The 9455-nt window shown below is 41.3% G+C and overlaps 1 long non-coding RNA gene across 1 annotated transcript; it reads right to left on the bottom strand.

Annotated features, from left to right (window-relative positions):
• Nucleotides 1–625: 625 nt before the first annotated feature.
• On the bottom strand, nt 626–9137 carry LOC145534706 (uncharacterized). The gene is made up of 4 exons (XR_014074895.1): nt 7811–9137; nt 3610–3782; nt 2906–2999; nt 626–822 (listed from the first exon to the last, which is right to left on the bottom strand). It is a non-coding gene; the product is annotated as an uncharacterized LOC145534706 (long non-coding RNA).
• Between the last annotated feature and the right edge of the window lie 318 nt (nt 9138–9455).

Raw genomic sequence — 9455 nt, 5'->3', positions numbered from 1 at the left:
AATGGGGCAGTTTCTAGAAAGGAGAGAACTCTTATTATCATGCTCAGAATGGGGATGAGTTACCACTAGGTGTTGAATTACTTCTAATCTATGTTTTCTTCTCCTTTTTTGCTCACCTCCCTGTCTTGCTGCCCCTCGGAACATGGCACGGGACCTGCCCATCATCTGGAAAACTGTTATCTCTGGGTGTGCGACACGGACGATGTGGGTGAGTCATGAAACTAATGTCTAAGCTGTTGACTTCTCTCTGTGTTTGGAGAAGAAAATTGCGAGATGAAGTTGTTTGTTGGGAAAATATCTCGAGCATCCTGGTGCCCACATGTGTGCACCCTGTGCGCCTTCGTGTTTTGCTCTTGGTTTTCTTTATTTCTGGAAGGAGGGGGTTTGTACAATTTTGAAGAATAGTTCTTTATAACAAACTAATTTGAAAATACCCCAAACAGTTTGAAATGGAATTTTCTAAGGCTCTTGTTTGGTTGTTTCTATAAGTTATATACCACGGATATTGACAATTACCATTTGTGGCAGATATGTGTGTTGGTTTTTGTGATGCTGGCATTGTTTCTAATATAAAGGCATTGGAAATGGTACACTGTGGATGTATTTATATTCAATGAGTCGTGAATTTGACATGAAATTTTCCCACTTTAATTGGTCCCACTTTAATTGGTCCTCAAGGTAGCAAGATTCAAAATATCAAACTTTGTTCTTCCAGAGCTGGGCAGTGAGGATGTACTGGGCACCCAGCTATTCCACCTGTGGAACCAGGGAGAGGAGAAAGGGTTGATGTCTGCTGGTGGATTTCTTGTTGTAGAATGGAGACTAGATGACAGGCAGGTTTTGAATACAAAAAGTAGAGTTTTAGTTACATTTCTTTCTAGTTATCAAGCATGTGGGAAAGAAGATTCCCTCCCCCCAAAAAGGGTTTTGATTAGCATGATACTGTAGGAGTGGCTGGTTCAGTAGGGTCTATCCATTTTCAATTTCTTTGTTTTTAATTGGAGGATAATTGCTTTATAATATTATGTTGGTTTCTGCCATACATTAACATGAATCAGCCATAGATATATATGTGTCCCCTCCCTCTTGAACCTCCCTCCCACCTCCCACCCCATCCTACCCCTCTAGCTTGTCACAGAGCACTGGATTTGAGCTCCCTATGTCGTACAGCTAATTCCCACTGGCTATCTATTTTACATGTTGTTATGTGTATGTTTCAGTGCTACTCTCTCACTTCATCCCACCCTCTCCTTCCCTCACTGTGTCCACAATCTGTTCTCTATGTCTGCATCTCCATAGCTGCCCTGCAAATAGGTTTATCAGTACCATCTTTGTAGATTCCATATATATGCATTAATATATGATATTTGTCTTTCTCTTTCTGACTTACTTCACTCTATATAATAGGCTCTAGGATCATTCACCTCATTAGAACTTCTATCATTTTTTAAAAAAATGTCCTTAGCATGGCTGGTTCGTGGCAAAAAAGAAATCCTTTGGGGTATTCTTCTGTAGGAAAATCATTGTCTTGGTTATCCATTCCACTTTCATCCCAGGTCTCCCGCTACAGAAATTCCAAATAAATTTCAAACTGTCGTCTTAGCCAGTTGAGATGGCAGGATTTCACTTGCTGGGAGCAAATGCATGTTACTGTTACAAATACATAATGCCATCTGTTATTTCTGGAATCTCTAAACTGTATTGAATGTTAGTATGAAATTTGGCATGGATGTTTGTAAGATTTTCTATTCTGGTGTAAGTAATTTGGGAATCTTAATCTTAGATGATTTGGTTGCCCGTAAATATCCTTAGGACTACGTATCATTTGAGTTTACTCTGTTGAGCTATGAGTTGTTGATATGATGCAATTACCAGCAGTTGATGCAACTAATCAGCAGTTTTGCCTTTTGGGTTATGCTTATGATTTTTCAGTTCCACATCTAAAGTCCCCTTTTGGGATTCACACTGTGTGTTTTCCTCTGCGTATGTCTGTGGGTCTTTCCATCATCCTTCTCGTAAACGAGCTGTCCTCAACCTGGCACCCAGGGATTGGTTTTATGGAAGACAATTTTCCCACAGACCAGGAGCGGGGGATGGTTTGGGGATGATTCAAGCGAACTGCATTTATTGTGTAGTTTATTTCTATTATTATTACATCACCTCCACCTCATAGCATCAGACATCAGATCCCAAAGGTTAGGGACCCCTATTGTAAACAATAACCTGCTGGACAACCATCTTTAAAATCTCACTTTCTCTTCCAATAATAATCAGTAACTAGAACCTACTTCTTCTAAGTTAGTCATGTGCCAAATATTGTGAATTTTTCTTTGTTCTTGGACTCAGAAAGTTCAGAAGATAGCACTGTGTTTGTGAAATGTTCAGGGAATCTTCTGAAATCTCTGCTCCTAGCAGAGTACAAGCAGCAAAGTACAAGCCAGACTGTTTGCCTGTTTTTTCACATTCGACTCCATTCCAGAGCGTGTGCGTCCTCACCAGTTTCTCCTTTTCTTTCCCTTTCTAAGGTTCCCTTCTACTCTATTTAGGAATCTTTTGATGTGTGTGTCATTTGGGCTTTTTAAATTTGTTTTTGTTCCATTTACAGAGAGGGGACAGGCTGGGTCTGCAGCCTAAAGAGTTACTGGTTTGGCCGATCTGGGATCACTTTCTTTAAAAAAAAAAAAAAAAAGCTAATGGGCTTGTCACCCTGACGTGGTTTGTTTTCTGGCATGTGCGTGATCAGGTATCATCAGCACCCTCATTTTCGGCATCACCTTCATCACTTCCTCTCTCCCAGGTGCTGGGTGATGGACTGCACATGCATCTCATTTAATCTTCATAACCTCATGATAGGAACTTACCTATCATCCGATTTTATGGATGAGTAAACTGAGGTACAACTTACCTGCTAAAAGCCACCAGGGTCCCAGTCATAAACTGTTTTTGTTTAGACATATTTCCTTTTAACCGTTTTTATATACTTTTTGGCTCTTCTGTACCTTCAAAAACAGAATTTTGGTGCATCTCAGACAATATTTTGTCACATACAACTAAACTTGTCTTTCATCTGGTAGTTATATAAAGCTCTTTCATTGTGCAGGGAGAAGGGGGATTAGAAAGGGTTATAGAAAAAAAAATGTGTCAGTCAGTAGGGTGATTTGCCCTATGAAAGAGATTTCTGTTTCTAGAGAAGTTGCTCTCCTCAATAGTATAATATTTTGGTAGAACTAATAGTGGTTTTGCAGAAAAAAAAAAGTCAAACAGAAACTAAATTTTTTTTCCCAATTCATATAAAGCCTTGTACCTACAAATTCCATTTAGATTTTCAACTCTTGATTTTGAGGGTTATTGAGCTTCTAAATCTAATCATGAATACTTCTCTAATAGCTAATTTTCTGCTTTATTAGTCAGGGTAATAAGGCCCTTCTCAAAATCAGAGAGACATGAAAAGCAGAAAGTTATCTTGATCTGCTAGCTCTCCCTGCTTGAATCTCCCAAGGGTCTCCATTGAGAAGGATAGGAGTTGATGGAGCCAAGCCATAGACATCTTGGACCAGAACACTGGGATTTCCAGTTTCCCAAGGTGTGCAGATTCTCATCATATCTTACCTGAGTTTTGCAATGGCTTGCCAAATCCTTCTTTTCATCTTTACGCCATCCTTCATCTGACTCCAGAGACACATCCAAGCTATAAATCTGCCCATGCCTGCCTCTTGCTATAAACACCCCAGTGGTTCCATCTTGCTTCTGGTCCTCCTTCTCCACCATAGTTTTGCAGTACCCTGGTGAGCATTAATCGTTTGGGTGGGTGTCACAGGTAAGGGGCTGCTAATAATAAGTCTAAGTATTACAGCTTAAGAAGTATTTATTTCTAAAGTAAAATAGACTGGATTCAAGTTTATCTCTATGGCATTATTGTCTATAATCACTTTTATTCTGTACTATTTTATCTATGTGTAAAATAAAGATCTATTAATACTCTGCTGTGCGCTCAGTTGCTCAGTTGTGTCTGACTCTCTGTGACCCCCAAGACTGTAGCCCACCAGGCTCCTCTGTTCATGGCATTTCCTAGGCAAGATACTGGAGTGGGTGCCCTTTCCTCCTCCAGCATACCTTCCTAACCCAGGGATCAAACCTGCATCTCCCACACTGGCAGGCAGATTCTTTATCATGGGCCAGCAGGGCAGCCTATCTATCCATCAGATGCCTTATCTGGCTATGTACTGGGGATTGTGTATAAAATCATCAGCCCTCCTTATTTGTCTCATCACCTAGTGGTTGCTGGTGTATAGCTAATAATTCTGTTTATCAAGAATTTCTGTAGCACTTGTGAGTTGTAACTTTGTAGTTATTGACTGGGTTTGTGTAATTTTACTCATGGATAATTTCTAGGTAAGAAGAAAGGCAACTATCCCTCATAGCTCAGATGGTAAAGAATCTGCCTGCAGTGTAAGAAACCTGTGTTTGATCCCTGGGTCGGGAAGACCCCCTGGAGAAGGAAATGGCAACCCATTCCAGTATCCTTGCCTGGAAAATCCCATGGACAGGAGCCTGGTGGGCTGCAGTCCATGGGGTCACAAAGAGTCGGGCGCAACTGAGCGGCTAACACACACACACACACACAAGATGAAAGGCAAGGATAGTTGGCGAGAACTCCAACATTGTGTTGTATGTAATGATGTTATAAACGTTCTGACCCAAATGAAAATAATTTCTGATGACCACATAAACATCAAAGTGATGATAAGAAGTAAAACTTTCAAGAGGACAAGTTATATAAACAAAAAGTTAAGATTTGTACATTTCGTTTGTTTCGGTAACAATAAATAATATAGTTGCTCTTCAAGAGTCCATGTTTATTTACTTTTCTAACATTACCCATGAAATGGAAGTTTAAAAAAAAGACAAAGTTCTTTTTTCAAAATAAAATGTTTTGAAAAATCTTATGTGCTGGAGATTTTTCTTATAAAATGTCTAATTCTGTGCGTAATAGATAATGTCAGAAATTACATGTTTATGTAAAGTGTTGTCCATACCACCCTCGTACTCCTGAAATGTCTGTGCTGCTTTTTGCTTTATATTCCCAAGTAATTTTGGTGGAGGTGAGGAGTTGGAAAAATCTGGAAGTGTAGATTGCATGAAAGTCATCTGTCTTATGTCTCCATCTAAAAGAAGGTCAAGAACAAAGCTCTTTACCATAACCCGTAAGTGTTCCCCGATCCTGTTACCACCTACCAGATGCATCAGCCAGGTGGCTTTTGGCTCCAGGCTTGTGTCATTTGTTACTCCTGCTGTGCCCCATGTGTGTCCTGCCTTGAGCATCCCAGGGACTTGCATGTATCCGTGATTTTTCTCATTTTCTCTCTCTTGCTTTCAACTCCTTCCCTTGTCCTTATCTAGTAATTCCTGCTTGCCTTTTACACACAGCTCCCAAAAGAATTCTGTCCTAATAAGCATCCTCTTCTCCCATCCTCCTGGGTATGAGAATCCATCAGACTCTTTCAGCACCTGCCTGTGTCTCCCTGGATCTTTGCATGCCATAAGGAGTGATGGATTTACCTATATATGCCCCTGTTGTTTTATAAAACCAGAAAGAACTGAGACTTCCTCTTGAACAATTTCTTATGCTTAAACCTAAAGTCTACAGGGAGGGATGTCATGGGTTATTTCTTGACGATAGATTGTGAAATGGACATTGATGACCAAGGTGTTTATTAGCAGGATATCCCTGAAACCAGCGCCAAGGAGGAAGGCAGGACAGAACAGAGGGAGAAGTTGGGATCCCCACAAAGGTCTCCGCTCACCCTATGGGGACCCTTAGAGCTGGGATGACCTCCAGGTTGTTTCCAATTAGAGCAAGATGGCCAGAGCATCCTTACCTGCCCCACTGGAAGGATGTATGAGCTAGGCAAGGCAGCTGTCTTCAGTGGAGGCAACTCCATGAAGGGCTGACAGCTGAGAGCTGCTTTCTGACAGCACTTCTGGAAGCTGAACGATTATAAATCCTTTGCTCCTGGAAGGATATCATAGTGTCCGCATGCATGCATGCTCGGTCACTTTAGTCGTGTCCAGCTCTTTGTGACCTATAGACTGTAACCCGCCCGGCTCCTCTGTCCAGGGGATTCTCTGGGCAGGAATGTTGGAGCGGGTTGCCATCCCCTCCTCCAGCGGATTTCCCCGACCCAGGGATCAAACCTGGGTCTCTTTCATCTCCTACATTGGCAAGCAGGTTTTTTTACCACCAGTGCTACCTGGGAAACCCCTCATAGAGCCCACTGTAGGTTTATCATGGTGTCCACTGTATAGGCACAGAACTCTTTTGTGACATTGACTGAAGAAGGGCAAAATGCCTGTGAATTTGGGAAATTGGGGCTGAGAGGAGGAAATGAAACACGTGGGTGATTTCTATCTGCTCTATTCATAGAAATGGTTTTAATAAAAATGGATTTCTCTCTGCATAAGGAGATATGATTTTTTAAAGACCCTTTAAGCTCTAAGCCTTCCAGCCCTGAAAGCAGCAAATGCATTGTTTGTAACTGTTCCAAATATTGAAACTTCCGCTGTTCATTCCACAAACATTTATTGACTCCCTGAAAGATACACAGCACTATAGTAGCTGGTGAGGGACCCAAAAAATTGTTTAAAGAAAAAAACAATCAAACATCCAGGAGATTTCAACCCACTGGTAGATAAGGTCATCTAGACAATGGATCACAAAGCAGAGCAGAATGAAACCCTGGAGCGAGATGTCACATGAGCTGAGCTTTGAACCTCCAGAGCCTTGAGTCTGACTCTTCCAGGAAATGGTAGCTTTTCTCCCTGAAAAAATATCTCATTTGACTTTTATAGACTCTGCAACCAATCAAAACCTACAGTGGCCAATGAAAACCAAATCATAACTCTTTCTTCTCTATTCCATTCCCAACCTCTAAAAATGAAATGATGCTTGTGCCTTTTAGCTGTGGTTTCTGTAGGAAAAAAAAGCCCCACACGTGGGCTATGTATCAGTTCCAGGGCTGAGCCTACAGAGGCTTATGGGTCTTGCTTGGTGATGCTCGCTTCTAGTCACCTCTGAGGTTCGCTGGGCACTTGTCCCCACTGGTGACTCTGAGTGACTCTGAGTCACCTGCAGGGTGGAGGTGTGCCTCAGCTCATTTCCACTGTGTTTAAAAGAAAATGCCTTTGGGGACTTTCCTGGTGGACCAGTGGTTAGGACTAGTGCTTCCACTGCAGGGAGCGTGAGTTCGATCCCTGGTTGGGAAACTAAGATTCCACATGCTGTGTGAATCAAAAAATAATAATGTTAAATATTATCAAAAAATAATAATAATAAAAAATAAAAGACAGTGCCTTTTCACCTTTTATAGAGGACTGTCCCTTCCTTTTAATGACTTCTATGTATATTGTAGTTCCTTTCTTTCTCTACCTTATCTTTAATTGCTAAATGATGACAGTGCTGATGAAGACATGTGATTCTCTCTCAAAGGTTTAGTAAAAAGGAAAAAAAATTAAGTAAACTGAATTACAATAGCAGAGTTCTCAGTTATGCTTATGAGGCAGTGTTGGTGATAAGGAAGCAGTTAAACATTACTTTGCTTAGAAATTGTTCTTGGGACCAATACCAAGTGTCAGCAAAACGAAAAACAGTTGATCTATCAAGTTCTTTTCTCCTTGGCATATAGAGAATGAGATTATTAGCTTGGCAAAGTTATTCTACAGTCTATTTTAGTGTGTAGCTTTCTCTACCCACCATTTTTTTCCCTGATAGTCCTGAAGTCCCATATTTAAAAAATTTTTAAACATCAGTTACCCAGTCTCCTCTGCTGACTCTCCTAAAGATGTTACCCTCGAGATAAAGAGAGGAAAGCTGAAGGGCTGTAAACCTGTCGAGTCTGTATTGATCCTTTCTGTTGAATTTAGCATCACTTTCCTGGTATCCATCATGCAGGAAGTAGATACGAGATGCCCAGGTCACCTATCTTTTAGGGAATAATTTGAATATAAGTTTTATTCCATAAGACTCTATTATCATAGTATCAGTACTGGCTACAAGAGGGCAAGAGAAACAGGGAAAGCACAGTGTTGGGGGGAAGTGTGTGAGTGTCTATTTTTCTGTGCTACAGGGTGGATTTCACCCCCCTCCCATCTGAAAAGCTAATTGGAAAACTCCAGTACATTGTAGCAGAAGGACAAACAGCATCAACATGGAAACTTGGTATGAAAATAAAAGCTTAATGAGAACTCTTACATGAAAATTGTCACTTTTAAAGGTATTGAAAAAGCCTCCTTCATGTAGTCTGTCCAGTTCATCTAGTCTTTGTTTTAGCCAACAAACAGCTTGAGAACCCAAAACTCAGATCATTTCTCTTCTTTTAAAAAAATCACCTGGGCCTCCCAGGTGGCCCAGTGGTAAAGAATCCGCGGCCAGTGCAGGAGACACATAAGATGCCAGTTTGATCCCTGGGTCAGGAAGATCCCCTGGAGTAGGAAACAGCAACTCGCTCCAGTATTCTTGCCTGGAAAATTCCATGGACAGAGCTATAGTTCATGGGGTTGCAAGAGTCAGACATGACTAGAGACTGAGCACAAATACTGTCATCGAAGAAGATTATCCACTCCTGAGTTCTATTCTTCTTTACTCCTATTAATTTTGTTTCTGTAAATCATTTATGGTAGCAGAATAATTTGAATTTAGAAAAGGAAGGGATCGGCTTGCTTACGGACAATATGAAGCAAACGTCAAAAAGCATAATATTTGATATCTGTTTTTTATAACTGTTCTCTTTAATGGGTATAAATTCCCTGTCCTGCTGATGCTGGATTCTTTGGGTAGTGCTAACTGCCTCCATGCCTACCTGACCCAGCCTGAACCTGACTCTTGGATTTTCTAGGGAAGAATTTATGCGAGGTCAATGATTTGTACTTGTTCAAAGGTTACTGTGCTACATAATTCAGCTGTCAGCAGAGCCAGGTCTGTCCTGGCCCAAGACTGTGTATAGGTCTGGAAAAAATAAAATAAAAACAAACTACATAACATCTTACTGCCCAGTAAACTGACAGAATCACATAGGCTATGTCAGCACAGGCTCTGGGCAGTTGGGCAAGGGTTCCTGCTGCTCTTCCGAACTTTGCATTTCGAGCACGTGGTGTTGGAAAGACAGCCCTGAGATAGCGCAGGGGGAGCTGAACCAGCAACGATGCCCAGGAGCTATTTGTGGGACTATCATGGTGTTTTCATCCAGCAGCTGTGAGTGATGACTAAGTTTGGCCAGTTATCTCTGAAGTCTTATCTCCTCCAGCTTGAGTCCACTGAAAGGCTCAAGACTAGACAGAGCCTATTTTTAACAGCAAGTCCTACAGACCCATAACTGAACAAGTGTGTGTGTGTGTGTGTGTGTGTGTGTGTGTGTGTGTGTGTGTGTTTTGGTTCCGAAGTCACTCCTAAACTGAAGTTC

Source organism: Giraffa tippelskirchi, chromosome 14, assembly GCF_054371585.1.
Source record: "Giraffa tippelskirchi isolate mGirTip1 chromosome 14, T2T-mGirTip1v1.2.pri, whole genome shotgun sequence".
NCBI lineage: Eukaryota > Metazoa > Chordata > Mammalia > Artiodactyla > Giraffidae > Giraffa > Giraffa tippelskirchi.
Note: the sequence above shows the minus strand (reverse complement) of the source record. Positions and strands in the feature narration are given on the sequence as shown.